At 46.2% G+C, this 18,179-nt stretch overlaps 1 protein-coding gene across 1 annotated transcript in view; it reads right to left on the reverse strand.

Annotated features, from left to right (window-relative positions):
• The window catches only part of RHOJ (ras homolog family member J), a 72,545-nt gene that overhangs the window by 17,345 nt on the left and 37,021 nt on the right, over positions 1-18,179 (reverse strand). The gene's annotated exons all lie outside the window — the stretch shown is intronic.

Consider the following 18,179-nt stretch of genomic DNA (forward strand, 5'->3'; position numbering starts at 1 on the left):
CCTCAGCCCCGCTACCCAGGGCTGAAGCCAGTCTAACGCCAGCCCTAGCGACCCCATTACAACGGGGTCGGAACCCCAAAGTGGGTCCCAACCCGCAGTTTGAGAACCGCTGAGATAGACGAATTGCAAGCCCTGCTGCTGTTGGGGTATTCAGAGATCTAAGGACATTCGCTAATCTCTATGAGACCACCAGCTGATACCAGCAAGTCATTAGGAGTCCAAAGCACAGGGAACCTTCCTCCCCACCAAGTCTGTTTGGGTTATGTCTGGTCTTGGTGTTTTCTCTGTTCAGACTTTTTTTCTTCCTTAATTCCAGAGCTGTGAAACAATGATGTATTTGGAACTGGGCAGCCCTTAGTCTGGATCAGTGCAAATGCATTACTTTTTTGCTCAATCTCTCCTTTTTGAATGCGGTGATGTTTAATAGCAGTTAATACAGTGATAGTATTACAAATCATTGTGCTTCATGCACACTTTGAAACAGGAGTGGAATCTCGGAGGTCAAACATTTTCCAGGATATTCACCAGATTTTATAGTAGGGCTGATGACTTGATTAATTGATCAAATTTTGTACTTCAGCACACATGCTCTTAGAGTCAAATTCAGCACTGGCTGTCTGGGCCTGATCCAAAGTTCATTAAAGTCAACTGGAGTCTTACCATTGATTTCAGTGGACCTTTTGGACAATATCCTTTATAATTTGATCTCTCTAATCAACATAATTTCATCTAAAAATGTCCTCTGCTTTAATAGAGTTTAGTTATCCAGCTAATGTGCTTAAATCATTAAAGTTCCATGTGGGGAGAGAATTGGGAATTCAATCCCCCCTTAGTAGGAAACGTTTTTAAGCAGGTGTCAGGAGAGTCACATCTCAGAACAATGTTGTTCAAAATTATTCACTTGATATACAGGATACCAGGGTGTCTTAAAACATGCAGGTGAAGGGACTCTGATGCGTGCTGGAGATTTGGCTGGGGTGGGCTATCTTTGATACTTTTTTGCTAGTCATCTTCTAAAATTAATGAGTGCAAGGAAAGATTAATAGTTAACATTGAGAAAATATGGGACTTGAAATCATCACATAGGCCCTAGCTGATGATTTTACATGATGGGTCTTTTGCAGATGAAAAGTACCCACAGCATTTCAGAAATTAATTTTTGCTGCTGTAGGGAACTGTAATGGGCTGTTGACCCCATACTAGACTGGGAAGCATTAATGAGGCTCAGAAGATGCCAGTTATCCTGATAAGAAACACCTGAGGGAGAATTAGGCTTGATAAACAATCGCTAATGGAGGATGGTGCCCAGCTGAGCAGGAAAACCCTGGGCTCCTGGCCTTGAGGGTAGGGTGTATCTGGAGAGGTGGTGAAGCAAGAGTCTCAGGGAAATGGTGGCAAGGTTCGGGACAGTGCAGATCTTGGTTGCTAATTTGAGAGTCCTGGGCTGGAACCCAGAGTAGTGGATGAGCCTGGGTTCCCCTACCAGCCAGTGGGGAAATGGCACAGTCTGGGCGCTGAACTGGACCTGAGACAGTTCATATGGAGAGACTCTGAAACTCCAGAAGAGAGAAAACACATAGTGCCATGGCTGGAAGGCCAAGCCACTAACGGGGAGCATCCCGGTTCACAAAGAGGAAGCACAGCAACTCCTGGAGCGTGACCGGGGATGCAGCATGAGTGAGACACCAAAGGGGGCATCAGACCAGGAGAGAGTTGTTCCCTAGACGTAGCCATGAAGAGGTGTCACAGCAGTAAGTGTACCCCGATACAGGGCATAACTTGGGATGCCATCTGTTACACTTAGAAATCTCTGTCAATGTTGTTGGACAGGTTGATTATTCAGCAGGTTTACTAGCTTGCAAAACAATTTGGTAGCTCAGCTGAAGTATAAACTTAATGAAGCTGACCATCTCATATAAAATACAATGGATCATACTGCTGGAACAGTGAGGACCAGATTCTCGGTTCCAACTTGGCTGTGGCTGGTACAGGAGCTAGAGGGATGGAGAAGTGTCTCAAAGCCATTTTTTCACGCTACATTCAGGGGAGCTGGAGGCTGGTGTGGCCCCAACATAACTTGAAGGAGCCCAAATGCTGCTGGGACAGCTCCCCAGAGGATGCTCTACTAGCCCAAGCCCATTGGTGTGCAGTTTGCTTCAGCTACACTCTTCTGCCACTGGCCTACCAGGAATGTCCCCCTGAGGCAAGAGCAGAGCTGGCTGTGTTAATCTGACACCACTCAGGGGTTCACCACCCATTCACTTAGGGCAGTTTTACATCAGCATTGCACTACCTGGAAAGAGGTGGTGGTCAAGGATCTAGCCCTCAGTGTTATGTTTAGAACTTAGACTGAAATAAATAAGGCCTGTTCTACACTACATAGTTAGGTCGAAGGAAGCCGCCTTAAGTCGACCTATTAATATATGTGTCTACACTACTGGGTCCTTTACGTCGACCTATGTCGCCTCTGATGTTGACTTCTGTAATCCACCTCTGCAAGAGGTGTAGCACTTATTTCGATTTTCATGGGCCGACTGCGAGGTAGTGCAGACGCAGCGTTGTGTAATTCGAATTAATTGGCCTCCAGGTGGTGTCCCACAATGCTCATCTGTGACTGCTCTGGAGATCATTCTCAACTCTGCTGCACTGCAGCCAGGTACACAGGAAACAGCCCCTCCCCTGCTAAAGTCCCAGGAACTTTTAAATTCCCACTTCCTGTTTGGTCAGCATTGGGAGCATGCCAACTTGAGCACAGCTGATTATGGAGACTACACACCCCAAACACGCTCCAGTCTGGTCTGCACAGGAGGTGGTGGATCTCATCGCTGTGTGGGAAGAACAGTCTGTGCGGGCAGAGCTCTCGTGGAATGGGGGAGAAGGGCTACACGAGGGACATGCAGCAGTGCTTTGTGAAAATAAAAGAACTTTGCCAAGCGTACCAGAAGGCAAGGGAGATGAATAGTTCTGGAGCTGAACCCCACACATGCCGGTTCTACAATGAGCTGCATGGAATTCTTGGGGGTGACCCTACCAGAACCCCCACAAGCAACGTGGACACCTCACAGGTGTCTGAATCTAGAGACAACAAGGAGAGTTATATGGTGAATGAGGAGGATAATGGGAGAGAGGCAAATTGTGGATCCATTATCCCCCGAGAGCCAGGAAATATTTTTAACCCTGGAGCCCTGTGGGTTGCAGGACATCATGGTTGCCGACTGTGATTGCTGGAGAAGGCAGCTCTGGTGAGTATACAGTTCAAATGAAAGTCCAGTTAAACTTTAGCGGGCACACACATTTGGTGGTATTGCATGTTTACTGTGAAGAAAAAGCGAGGTGCTGTAGTTCTCTGCTTACAAGAGGCCGCTCCAGCTATCCAGAGGGTGGCCCCTAGAAAAGACTGTTTATGTGGACTGAGATAGCCCGGGAATCCTCCATGGATATCTCTAGGAAACTTTCATGGAGGTACTCTGCAATCTTTTGCAGAAGGTTTCTGGGCAGGGCAGTCTTATTTCTTCCACCTTGGTGGGACACTTTTCCCACACAACTCCTGAATTAATTCTGCTGGCATCATTGTGGCACACAGCATAGCAGCATAAGGACTGGATCTATATACAGACGCTTGCAGCATCTTCCTTTCAACCTCTGTCACCGTCAGGAGACTGGGTGGGGGGAGGGGGCTACTCACCATGGCTGGAACAGCAAAATGGCACAGTGAACGGTTATGGATTCTGATTAGGTTATGGCTTGCACCTACTGTAATAAGGCTTTTTTTTTTATGAAAACAGTCTTGCTATGGAAACATTTTATTCATGTACAATGGCTCCTTTATTTTTTTTTTCTCCTGGCTGTCAGCTGGAAATGTGTCCTTCGGCGGGTCACCAACACTGAAAGTAGACTTTCAGTGATTAGAAGGAGGAGAAAGAGAATGCGGGAAGACATGTTCACTGAGATAACGAATGCCTCCGGGACAACTGACGCAGAGCTGAGAGCATGGAGGTTGTCTGAGAAGTTAGACATGGACATGGAGAGCAGGAAAGCTTCCAATGAGCGAGAGCGTGCGGCGCAGGATGAGATGCTTCAGATTATGAAGGACCAAGCAGACATGTTGAGGCCTCTGGTTGAACTGCAGGAACAGAAGCAGGAGGGTAGAGTCCCTCTGCAGACCCCTGGTGGACAGCCAGCCAGCATCACCTGGTGCAGAATTACCCTCTCCCAAGCGTTCCATGAGGTGTGGGCGAAAAGTCCATTATCTCTTTCACTTAACTCGGGGGGGAGTACAAGGAATAGAAAGTGCCCATTCACAGACCTTTGATGGTCTGGAATGCGTGTTATGTTACACAGCTGAAAATATCAGGGGGTAGCCATGTTAGCCTGTATCTACAAGAATAACAAGGAGTCTCGTGGCACCTTAAAGACTAACAGATTTATTTGGCCATAAGCTTTCGTGGGTAAAAACCTCACATCTGAAGAAGTGAGGTTTTTGCCCACGAAAGCTTATGCCCAAATAAATCTGTTAGTCTTTAAGGTGCCACCAAACTCCTTGTTGTTCTTCACAGCTGAAAATGTTTCTCCCGTTCCAACTTTACAACTCCTTTTCCCAAGGTTACCTTTTCTTTCTGTTCTCTCTCTTTATCTATGTTTGTTAAATATAGTAAATGGATTTGAGAAATAAATGTTCTTTATTGAGTAGAAGCAGTGGGCTCAGGCGGGGGGTTGGCTTTACAGAGACAGTGATACATTCCAGGTGAAGGTTTGGGAAAGCACAATGCCGGCAAGCAGCTCACATTACTGTGATTCATTTTTGAGATGGCTTTTCAAAGCCTCACGGCTATGCAGCGCTCCTTGCTGTGCTCTTCTTATTGCCCTGGTGTCTGGCTGCTCAAAAATGGCTGCATTGTGATCTGTCTCAACTGCCCACTCCTGTGAAAAATTTCCCCCCTTTTTTTCACAGATATTATGGCTCACACAGCAGACAGCTATAACCATGGGGATGTTCTCCTCACTAAGGTCCAACCTTGTTAGTAGACTTCTCCAGCGCCCTTTCAAATGACCAAAGGCACATTCAACCATCATATGCATCCGAAGAAGTGGGCTGTAGTCCACGAAAGCTTATGCTCTAATAAATTTGTTAGTCTCTAAGGTGCCACAAGTACTCCTGTTCTTCTTTTTGCGGATACAGACTAACTCAACCATCATTCTACACTTGCTGAGCCTACAGTTGAACCATTCCTTACTGCTGTCCAGACAGCTGGTGTATGGCTTTATAAGCCATGGTAGCAAGAGGTAGGCTGGGTCCCCCAGGATAACTATAGGCATCTCAGTGTCATCAATGTTAATTTTGTCATCTGGAATGAAAGTCCCAGATTGCAGCTTTTTGAACAGACCCGAGTTCCTAAAGATGTGCACGTCACGAACCTTTCCTGACCATCCTACGTTGATGTCGGTGAAATGCCCCCTGTGATCCACCAGCGCTTGCAACACCATTGGAAAGTGTCCCTTTTGGTTTATGTACTCTTTGACAAGGTGGTCTGGTGCCAAAATGGGGATATGTGTGCCATCTTTCGCCCCATTGCAATTAGGGAACCCCATTGCGGCAAAACCATCCACTATGTCCTGCACATTTCCCAGACTCACTACCCTTTGTAGCAGCTGCCACGGTTGATTTACCTACTCCAAATTGATTCCCCACTGACCGGTAACTGTCTGGCGTTGCAAGCTTCCAAATAGCGATAGCCACTCACTTCTCCACTGTCAGAGCAGTTCTCATTTTTGTGTTGCTGAACTGCAGGGCAGGAGAAAGCTCTGCACAACGTTCCTGGAAGGTGGCCTTCTGCATTCAAAAGTTCTGCAGCCTCTGCTCATCATCCCATACCTGCAAAATGATGTGGTCCCACCAGTCAGTGCTTGTTTCATGGGACCAGAAACGGCGCTCAACAGAGTGCAGCTGCTCGGTGACAGCCAGCAGCAACTGTGAATTGTTTTTTCAATGGCTTGCAGCAGGGCTGCTTGCAGGACATCACTATGTTCCATGTGGCGGACCCTACTTCGGCTCTGGAAACACTGCAGGAGAAGGCGCGAGGTGTTTGAGATGCTCACAGCAAGAGCACACAGCTGAGCCAGCTCCATGCTTCTGGGGTTATGGCATATGCGCAGAGGTTTTAAGGCGCGAAAACCACTGGGTTGTTTGCTGTTGATGTGAGGGAGGGAGCACAGTGCATCATGGGATGCCGATACAATGTTCCCATTCTCCCCTGTGACAATGATTTGGTCCCATGAGGCATTGCACAAACTTCCCAAAACACACTGCGGCAAGTTGCACTTTGGAATAGCTACCCGTGATGCACTGCTTTGTGCATCGATGCAGGTGCTGCTAGTGAGGACGCACTCCATCGAGACAATGTGTGTGGCCACACACTTCATTAATTCGTGGGCTCAAGGTCGAATTAGATAAAGTTGACTTAATTTTGTAGTATAGACAAGCCCTCAGACACATCAGCTGCAAGTCAGCAACAGCCACCTTATTTGTTGTTTTCTTCTTCTACAGAAATCACGGACAAAAAATGACCCATGCTATCCCATTACCTTTCAGGCAGACAGGTAAGGTGGTGCAAGGCACACAGGTTTCTATTCAATTCAATAATATGGTGTTGGCATGACAAGCTGTTGTCAAAGTGTAAACGAGAGAGACACCTCTTAGGAATCCACATTAAATTGGCATAGAGTAAAATTTTCAAAAGTGTCTAAGTTCCACTGAAATCAGTAGCACTGAAAGTCACTGAGTCTTAGACTATTTTTGAAAACTTCCTCCTCAGTCTGCCCAGGCTACACCATGCACTTGGAGTTTTAATCCCCGTCTCTGTCTGGATTTACTGTCCATTCCCGATTCTGTGGCAGGTTGCTATGTAGCATGAGTCATCTCTCTCTCTTTCTTCTCCCAAGTTTAGGTGCAGTTTTTCCTCCTCACTTTTTATTGAAAAATCTTTCATTTTTTCTCATCATCTGAGGAAATATCTTTCTTGAATTCATTACCACTATGTAACATATTCCTCTCCCACTAGTAGAATTGGTTTATTGACATGAATTTAAATTAGGATGCAGATAGCCTGCTGTACCCTGAATTCTGGCTTTGCCTGTGGATTGTTCAGCTCCCAAACATGGGGATTACCAAATTATTAACAATTCAAATAATTGGGAGGTCTTCTGACTCTTGTTTAAGCAGGGTCTGAATGGGCTCTCACCTGACATCTATTAATGAGGTGGGGGAGAAGACTTCAGGAACTGACCTTGTTTGCATAGACACACCCACTCTGTCTAGATGCGCAGCATGATGGAGTTGCTTTGCCCAAATGATCACTTTTGGCTGGTGCTGGATTGCAAAACACTTTGTTATTGGGGGGTAGGGGTAATAAAGTGTTATATGAATCAAGGGATGCAGAACTGTGCGTGGCATGGCCTGATCGAAGGGTTCACCCTCACCTGAACTGTACTCACTAAGCAGGGGACAGGGGTGCCAAAGCTCAGTGGAGATGAGAGAAGGTGGGGGACAGGTGTCTCTACTTGGTAGTCTGGGCTTTGCTTAAGGGTTCTAGGCACCATTTGATTGTCACCCTTCCCATTGTGTAATGACACAGCTGGTTAAGACTCAATTGAGAGTCTTTTGTTGTGGATTACTAGAGGTGAAATTGCTGATAACCAGCTCTAAGTATTAGACCTGCTATGGGATAGTTTCTCTGCTGAAGGAGACTACCCAGCTCACACTAGCAGTGAGGCTCCCCAACTAATAGATGAAATCACTGAGAGCTGTGTTAAGTGCTAGGGCCTCAAGACATCCAGAGGTGGCAGTGGTGGAGTGAGTGATGGAAAAGCAGCTGAGGTGCCTTTCTCCTCCGCCCCACCCCGCCAGGGTAGGAGGTGAATTCACGTGAATGCACTTCTGAACTCTGGGTCTGCACTGACCAACGACAACTGCTGTGAGTGGGGTGCACTGGGGGGAGGGGCACATTAGAGGAACTTTTGTTTGTTGGACTTTTTCGCTGCAAGGTGAGAACCTGAGGCGAAGGACAGTGCCCAACATACTCTGGGGTGGGTGTTTTGGTCATATGCTTCTGAATCATGCTTGTGGAACTTTCCCAAATTAATGCTGGGTTACTTTCCCCTTTTTATTAAAACTTTTTTTTCCCTACACACCGACTGAGTGCTTACAAGAGGGGAATTATTGGAGGCTCCCAGGGGTGTTGTGTAATTTTCCCAGGTTACTGAGCTGGTTGTGAGTTGTATTGTTAAAAAGGAACCCCCTAGATATTGAACCTGTCCCTTGTCACTGCCAACTCCACCTGGCAGAAGGCTTATACTTGTGTAACATAATGTCTACATTGTGATGTTCTGGTACTAGAACTTACATCATGTCATGGACGTGGTGCTTGTAAAACAGACATCAGAAGTGAATTAGTTGATTCTTCCAATGAAGATCTCACAGCTCCTGCTAGGAGATGATCAGCATGCCTCTGCAGTGTGAGTGATGACTCAGCGTATCCACTCGGTAGATAGTGGTCAAAGCAGTGACTACATCAAGTAGCATATCTATGAGCTGCAGCCAATGTTCCCTCAAATTTTTTACATCCATGTGTGGAATGAATTTTATGTGCACCAATATGGAGGTGCTGTGTGGTGGGGGCGGGGCTGAGGGTTTCAGAGTGTGGGAGGAGGCTCAAGGGCTGGGGCAGACCATTGGGGTAGAGAGCTGTGTGGGCTCTGGGGTGGGGCTGGGGATGAGGGGTTCAGGGTGCGGGAAGGGACTCAGGGCTGGGGCAGAGGGTTGGGGTGAGAGGGATTGAGGGCTCCATCTGAGGGGTGCGGGCTCTGGGGTGGGCCCAGGGATGAGGGGTTTGGGATGCAGGCTGCCCCGTCACTGTGGTGGGGAAAGAGGACTTCCCCCAGTCCTCTCTTGCCTCAGCAGCCCAGGGCTGGGAGAGACCGCCTGTCCCCACTGCGGCAGCTCTGGGGCTGGAGCCAGGGGAGAGGTGCCTGTCCCCACTGCGGCAGCTCTGGGGCTGGGACCGGGGGAGAGGTGCCTGTCCCCACCGCGGCAGCTCTGGGGCTGGAGCCGGGGGAGAGGTACCTCTCCCAACCGTGGCAGCTCTGGGGCTGGGACCGGGGGAGAGGTGCCTCTCCCCACCGCGGCAGCTCTGGGGCTGGAGCCGGGGCCAGGGGAGAGGTGCCTGCATGCCCCGTACCTCTCTCTAGTCCAGGTCTCTGTGGCTGTGGAGCCTTGATAGCCTGCTGCACAGCTTAGAGGGAATTTAGCTGCAGCTGCTTTTCCAGGTTCATAAACCCTGCTGTTGGTTTATATCCTGCTATTAATCTACTGTTGCCTGTTGCTCTTGCACTAGCTGTTCTTGGACCATCCTGAATTATTTCAGTAAACCAAAACCAGCATATAAGTGTTATCAGGTCATTAGATGTGATACAGCCGTGTCTCTCAAACACTTTTACTGTTGACCCCTTTCACATAGCAAGCCTTTGAGTGTGACCCCCCCCCTTTTAAATTAAAAACACTTTTTTATATATTTAACACCATTATAAATGCTGGATCCAAAGCGGGGTTTGGGGTGGAGGTTGACGGCTCGCGATCTCCCATGTAATAACCTGGCAACCCCCTGTGGGGTCCCGACCCCCAGTTTGAGAATCCCTGTGATACAGACTTATTTGCAGAAGCGTGAACTGGAGCTTCATAAATTTTGGGATAACAATATATAAACGAAGGTAAATTTTCATCTTCCAGCTGTTCCGGCCAAACCATGATGATTGAATGGTTTTGTAGCTTTTGGATGGTGAACTTGGTATACAGAGATCTTCTAGATCCCTGTCTACGTCGATTAAGCATCATGGTCATGTACCCTTCAAGAGTAAACACCAGCACCTCTGAAAATCAGACCCCTATGGGTCTGCAGCTGGGCACCTGGAATTAGAGGCCATTTTGAAAAACCTGGACCGACTGACTTTCCCAATGTCGCTCAAGAAAAAAGAGTAACAAGCAGGTCAATTTAGCGCTAATGCCTGCTGACTCCCAGGTGTGTACTTTGTCTTTCCTCCTCTGCTTCTGTATCCTTCCTCCTTTATAAATATTTCCTTTGCTTTCATTGAATGCAATATTAAAATATCTAACAGGGATAGGAGTTATTGGGTTCCTGTGTTTACAGAGAGAGCCTCCAAGATCCATTGGTTTGCAATAGTCAGCGTGCCCAACCGTTCGTTACTTCTGTATGTTTGAATCATCACCAGGAAATTAACCCCTGGATTGCTAGAGCTGTGTTCCCACTTTGCTCCCTTAAAATAAACAAGATTGTATTATGGGCAGATTGGTTCCTGTCACAGTCTTAAAGCCTGCAACTTCAGAGTAATCTTTTTTGAAGGAAAAACCACTTGCACCTTAATTGGCCTAAAATCAGGATTTGGGGTATAAATGGAACTAACAATCTTTCTTTAATTGTCCCTGTAACCATCTCATGTCAAAACTACAAACCATATACATCTTTGGTGGTTAACATTTTCCAGAAGTTGTTCTCAGAATAGCTTAAAGCAGACTGGCATTAGCCACACCATTTCCAGTCACAGCATGAAAAGATGAGTTTTGTGTCGCGCAGAGTGCATTTTTTGTTTTGTCTGACATTTAAAAGGTTTGAAGAATGGTCACAATGTGTTTCCTGAGGTGAAGGCATAATAAGGTCTTGAGTGGATTTAGCTATATCTTAACCCCGAGATGTAGCTTTTGGCTTATTGAGGTCATTGCTTTTGCCTTCAGATTCACAGAGGTTTCAAGGCCAGAGGGGATCATTACATCTGACCTAACTACATTACATCTGACCTAACTAAATAGAATTTGCTTTTTTAGTGTCTCAGTATAAGGCATGTTTTCCAGATCTCGAATCATGTTTGTAGCTTTGTTCTGAACGCTTTCCAGTTTTTCAACATCTTTTTTATAGTGTGGAAACCAGAACTGGACTCAGTATTCCAGTTATAGTCTCCCTAATACCATATCTAGGGTTAACATTACTTCCCCCCACCTGCTTGGTATTCCCTGCGTATAACTCCAAACAGTGCATTGGCTCTTTTTGAAAACTCTAATGATTTTATCATGAATCACACAATATCTGTTTTTTTCCCCTAAGCCTCACCTCTTGGAGTCAGGTGATTCTGTGAGAATCTCAGCTTTCATTTTTTCCCCACAAATTTGTTTCTAGCCTTCATTGCTGCTGAGAAAAGCTTGAAAATGTGACCTGGGTGCACCCTAAAGACTCAAAAACTGGAAGGCAAATAAAAAGAGCCCCCCCAAATCTCATGATTTTTTGGGATCTGAGCCATGGTTTTCAAATGCTTGGGATTGGCAATGCTGAAAGAAGCAGTGGCTGCAGGGACCTTTGGGTGCTCATGGTGTCATCACTGTCCAACACCTTTTTTTGGTTTCTGGTCATTCTTTCCCCTCTGCTGATTGGCTGATTGTTCCAACTCCCTCCTCCCACCGTCCTCAGATTTAATTAAAAAGCACCAAAAGAGGCATGATGATAAGTGTAATGAGGAATGCCTTCCCTGTGGTGTGCTGTATGTCTGTATTGGTTTTAGTAGTTGGAGAATTCAGACTAAGTTAATGAGAAAATACAGCCACCTCAACTTGCATTACAGCCAGGTTAGAAAAGCAGACCTACATCAACTGACAGCTCTGTCATCCAGTTCCCAAATAAAAATGGATTCATCTAGACAGTGCAACCCCCTAAGAGAATATGTGCCTTGCACTGAGTATGTCTTCTTATAGCATTGTGTTTTACAAGGACTTAGCTCTATAAATTGTTCCCAGTTCTCCACAGCTAGGTACGTGCTGTGCAGAGAAGGCTAATAAAAGCAGGAGACCAGTCCGCTAACCATTTTTATCCAAGCAGCTTATATCGAATGCTATAAATCTTTTAAAGTGCCTGGAGAACATGGAATTTGGTGTTGGCAAACTTACATGACAAAGAACACACAGGCAGTGGAGATGGATTCAAAAGAGCAAACAGCATAAATCTAGCCCAGAAATAGATGAAAGGGAATGGAAATTCCCAAAGCCTTCAGCACACAAATGCAACTCTAAAAATATGAGCTTGTTCCTTCCTAGTCCGGGATGCGGGTTATTTATAGACAGAATGAAATAAGATGATTTATCAGAACCATTGACCTCATTATTTGTAAATTCAGCACCGGAGGATGTCCACTGCACCCCAGTGAATTACAGTATTGCTGCACTAAACAATCCCTGAGCAAAGTAACTTTGCCTGAGGGAGGAATGTTAGATAGCCTGGTTTGGTTTTCACATACCCAATTCCCTCCGTAACCCTGCCCTAGGGTGTTATACAGAGGTATTGTAAAGAGTGAAATGCTAATGTGATTACAAGGTTTGGGGAATATAGGAACAATTATATCTAAGGGCATGTCTACACAGAGACTTAGTGCACAGGAAGCTGGGGTGTCAATCTAGGACTCTCTAGCCTGCCACACATTGAGTTTCAAACAGCAATAGATCATGAGTGTTTTGTCAGAGAGTCTTGTGGCAGTCTAGGCACATGAACTAGAGATGTTTGTAGATTGGCACTGGTGTCCTCGTCTCAATGGTATTTATAACCGAGAGTCCTGTTGTTCAGGAAAATCTGCGATGGAAGGTAATAGTGGTAAAATCAGAGCAGATGGTGGACAAAGGAATGAGTGCAGCAGTAAATAGTCTGAACATCTGCAAAACCTGGGCAGTAGAGATGCTAGGACTAACTCTAAACAATGACAGTAACTGTAGCACCTTCACCTGGATGGAGTGGAAGTGCTCTTGCGAGAGATCAAATTGTTTATGTTGCAGAAATGGGCTGGTGGTGGTGGTGGTGGGGAGATTTTGGCTGAGATTGTAGCGTGAGCCTGGGCAAAAATGAAACTAACAGCATGTGGGTTAATAACGATCTATATCTATTGCTCTCCTAAGTATTTATAATGCTTCCATCACCATAGCACAGTAACTATTTTTCTGGAGCTGGGATTTAGGCACAGATCATTAGCAAAAGAAGGAGAACAAGCGGATTATTAAAGAAACAATAGGTTTCAGAGTAGCAGCCGTGTTAGTCTGTATCCGCAAAAAGAACAGGAGTACTTGTGGCACCTTAGAGACTAACAAATTTATTAGAGCATAAGCTTTTGTGGGCTACAGCCCACTTCTTCGGTATGCATCCGAAGAAGTGGGCTGTAGCCCACGAAAGCTTATGCTCTAATAAATTAGTTAGTCTCTAAGGTGCCACAAGTACTCCTGTTCTTTTTTTTAAAGAAACAATAGTTGACGCTCTGAATAATCTTAATATTTTCAGCTGATCACAGAGCTGACCTGGCTGGCAAAAGAGCAGACGCTATGTCGTTTTCAACTTTATTTAACAGAGATAAGATCAGTGAAGGCTATTGAAATCAACTGTTTGCCATAACATAATTCTCCTAAAGGAGAATTTGGCTTCCCCTAACAATGGCATGCTAGGTTCAATAAGCAGAGCAAACAGTGTGTGTTCCATTGCATGGGGCTGGGGAGGTCTGAAGAGCAGTGGTCCCCTATGGTGGAGTGCGCCCCTAGGGGGGCATGGAGGAACATTCAGGGTGTGTGTGGCAGGGCCCAGGCTGGGCGAGGATGGAGTGCAGCCCTCAGCCCAGCTCTGACTCCAGCCGCAGCTCCACTCCACTCCCAGCTCCCCCCCAGCCCAGCTCTGCCTCTAGCTGCAGCTTCTCCCCCATCCCCAGTTCTGCTCTACCTTTAGTCCAAGCTCCTTTGCTGAGGAAGCCTTGGCTGTGCAGTAATGGAGGGGGGCATGGAGAGATTGCATTACTGGTTAAGGGGGACGTGTCAGGAAAAGTTTGTGCACCACTGCTGTAGAGCATTGTTCCCTCTCACGCTTTTCTCCTCTATGCACAGGAAGCTTGGGGCAGGAGAGGGGAAGAGCTGGGCAGGACTTTTGTAGCAGGGAGTGTCCAGTTTAACTGTATAACCAGTTCAAGTCAGAGAAAGTTAGTTGAGATGGAAAGACTCTGAGTCTGAAGAGAAGTCATGAGCTGCAGGGAAAGGATGGTGGACACCCCAGAGGGCTCTCCCCAAGCCCAGAGAACTCTCCAGAGTGGTGAGGCAGGGCAGGTGGGATTCAGTTTGGAGCCCCTACAGCAGTCTAGTGAGTGCCCAACAGGGGGAGTTCCCCCAGATTTGTGACTGGGCTGTATAGGCATCGCTGGAGAGCTACAAGTATTCTGCAGCAAACAAACCCTTTAACATGATAAGTGCCACTGAGAGTTATTAATAATCATTATTCGCTGTCTACAAACACAGGAGGCTTCAGAGTACAGTGATGCAAATCCAGAAAACATTTTAATTCCAAGCAGCTGCTATAAGCTTATACCTGTGCAGATTTAGCTGACTGAATGCTTAGGGAAAGTCGATGGCTCAGCAGATTGGCAATGATCTTGGGGTCTTTCACCTCTATGTCTGGTGTGAATTGCCCCCTAGCTGGGAGCGAATAAAAGTCCTCACTCTCAGAGGGCTAGCGCTCAGCATGGAGTTACTTGGTGATCTCAGTCTAGATCCTAGTGTCCACTTCCCAGAGACCATTAGCATACCAGCATTAATCAGCACACTTTAAGCAGAGCAGGCAAGGAAGGGGCATGGTGCTTGAACTGGAAATGTATATAGGTGTGTTCATTATTTTGTATAGATCTGTGTCTTCCTCATGCTTGTAAGTAAAGAGCAGTGGTGATTTAGAATTGTGTGCAAAGTCTGTCTGTCTGGCATTAATTATCGCGTATCCCTGAAGAAACAAACTCTGAACCAGAAGGCTTGCACCATTGGTGGTATTCTGGGAGATGTGGAAGAGCTGCTGGGGAGGCTTGGGAAGATAGCACTAGTTCAGAGCCTAGGAGGCAACAGGATCAGTGGGGATCCCCATTCCCAAGAAGGGTGTTAGACATGAGGTCTACACCAGGAGATGTGGCTAGAGGCCCAAAGCCAGGAATGGTGCCTAAAGTCTGCCCAGCTCCAGCAAGCGGAGGTCCAGCTCTCCTTCTGGAATCTCACTCAGTGCGGATGACCTATCTTCTTGGAGACATGCTGGGGGTAGATCGAGGGCGTCAGTCCGCAGGGCTGTCAATCCGCCCCTCCTATGATTATTGAATACATTTAAACAAAGAAAAGTTGGATTCTCTCTTTTGCCAAGGTACAAAGGAAACAGGCGTCGGAGATAGATAGGAAAGGTCGAGGAAGATAAATCTAGCACTGAAGTGCATGGGAGGGGACAGAAATTCATGCTTTCCATAACAGAGTGCTATCTTGAGAAATATGATTAAGATTCAAAGAATGTAAAACAGAATGTATTCCCAAAACACCAATTACAGAGACTTTATTTTAACTGTACAAATATTCCATTTATCTTATTCATCATATTTACCTTATGATAAGGTTTACCACATTCACATTTGGGTCAAGTGCATTAGTGAAAGAAAGTACACATAGCAACATCTTGGCATGCTAATCAGACATCATCAAGTGCACCTGCTCCAGGAATCTGTGGCCAAACTCTGTTTTCTACTGCACTGGTGTAGATCTGGAGTAACTCCAGTGTCTACTATAGCAGATGACAATGGAGTTACTCCAAGTTTACAACAGTGCAGTTGAAAGCAGAATCTGACCTGCTGTTCCCTATCCTGCCAAAGCAGAAACACCTTGGGCACACTGAATTGAATCAATGTACATCTGAGCCTTTTATTCATGGCATAAGGGACACAGGGAGACAAGAGAAACATGGGGACAGGATGATGGAAATAAAGTCTGAACAAATTCCATTCCGTACCTTACATGTTCAGGTCTCTTAAGCTTAACTTCAACACTGACTTTACTGCATATGTAAGAGATGAAGTCTGATCCTGCTGCCACGGAGGGCAGGGGCAGTACTCCCATGCTCTGTTCCCTGGGAGTGGGAGCAGCCCTGTAATGATTTAGTCTTGGGTGCCAGCTTTTAGCTGCTATTTATCATACTGCTGACAATGATTTGCCAAACACTGTGTCTGGCAGTCATTCGTCCGGTGCTGTAAAGACGTTTTTCAAAGGCCAGGGAGGTATGCGGGAGCAACAAACCTTTATTAGGGAAAGACCTTAGGTGGTCCAGTGTAGCTCCAAAAGGAAGTGGGAGTGGGGATATACCTGCCCCCTGTGTCAATCCATCCTAGGCAGCCAGAGGGACAGTGCTTGAGCTCCCTGAGCTCACAGGCTCCACCCCCAAAGGGTCATGGCTGGGGGAGGTGAGGCTGTGTGTAGTGACTGGGGGCTGGAAGCCTGAGCTGAAAGGAGGCATGTTGCCCTTAGAGACAAAAAACTAAGGGCCACTGCTAAGTGCCTACTCCACTTAGTAGGCTGGCTCCTTCCACATGCAGGCTCGTACCTTTCCAGGCTGCCTCATCATGGCCGTAAGAACTATAAAAAGGCCGTCGGTCTTGAATTCTGCAGTGTCATGACCAGGGAAAATCCAGGGAGTAGGGTGACCAGGAGCCCCGTTTTCGACTGGAAAGTCCGGTTGAAAAAGAGACCTGACAGTGTCCAGATCTACAGTCTTGTGCCAGAATGCTCATACAGCGAGAATTCACTGAGCTCATTAGATAAGACACTCTCACCCTTCCTGGCCAGTCTGGGTAATGCATACTACAGATTCCCAGGAGCTCATTCTGAGTGTACATCCATGAAGAATCAAGATGTCAGATTAAATCAAAGGGATCTCAGTTTAAGCTCAGCTGAAAACATTGCTCTACAGTAAGGAAAGCCATGTTGGGGAGAAGATGAATTTCTTGTGAATTTCTACAGATCTGCTCAAAACACTGCTGTTTGTGCCCTCTTAGGGACAAATGTAGAACACACTATTAAAAAAATCACTTCCCCCCCACCCCACAAAGAAAGGTCTATTGAATGAAAACGTCCCCAGACTTTTAAATGAAGTACAGAAGATACACAATGTGTTTGTTTTAAGGAAGGCTGTACAGTTTAAGGGCCGGATTCTTAGCAGGTATAAATCAGTGAAGTCACTCTGTGAAGCCAAGGGATCAGGTCTGCTTTACACCAGCTAATGAGCTAATCCTAAATATTCCCTGAAAATTATAGGTCAGATCCTCAGGTACAGTGTGGCTGCCTTATGCTGCATTTCTCATGTATGTTGGCTATAAAATCCTGAGCAACAGGTCCAAGAAAATGTTCTCAGTGTAAGGATGATCCTGTTGTGGTGTAGAATTGATTTGATAGCTCATGTGCCACAGCCCTTCCTTGCTGCCCAGTGTTGTAGGGAAAAGGAGTATGGTTACTATCGAGAAGGCAGGAAGCCCCTCTGCTATACCAAGCCTATGACTTTGTGGCATAATTTAGACAGTTTTTATGCTGCTCTAGTACACGGTGCATGGGTTTTCCCAGAATAGCACCAGGATCAGGAAAGTGCAAATGGGAGCTTTACACTGGTTTGGAATACGTACCACTGACTTTCACTCTGAGCATTTTGGGGGTATCTAAGGAGTATAGGGAGCACCCTATACATCTGGATCACTCTGGGGCATACAAACCTTTCTGCTTTCTTGTCTGCAAATGCTCTTATATGACAGTTCGCTTTGCAATTAGTGATTGCACCATGTGTTCATAATGGCTTGTGGCAATACAGAGTGGAACTGAAGAGGAAGCAGCCATGAACCACAAATCTTTGGCCTAGAACCTAGACACGCTTTTAAAAGAGAAATCTTTGGTCTTTTCCCCTAACTGCTGATATTCTCAGCACTCTGATCAGTGCTTGTGTTCCCCTTCCTTTCGCTCCATCTTTTTCTGCATTTGCTCTGACCAAGTCATTGTACTAATGAGGACTAACACAGCAGCCAAACAGATTTTCATTTTACAAAACATTTAAGGTAGAACAAACTCCGCTGCTTTCCTGGCGATCTTTTTCTGGGTGACCTTTGGGTCAGCCTGAATTGCTGCAATCAAAGCAGCACAAATCTCTAGGAATTGGACAAAAACAGTGCCTGAAATTGGGTGCCAGCGTTACAAGCTCTAATTGAAAGCAGTAGTTTTTATGCATTTCTGTGTGGATTATAGCATAAGGCTCCGACTCTGAAATCTGAGC

This window comes from Malaclemys terrapin, chromosome 4, assembly GCF_027887155.1.
Source record: "Malaclemys terrapin pileata isolate rMalTer1 chromosome 4, rMalTer1.hap1, whole genome shotgun sequence".
Classification (NCBI taxonomy): Eukaryota; Metazoa; Chordata; order Testudines; family Emydidae; genus Malaclemys; species Malaclemys terrapin.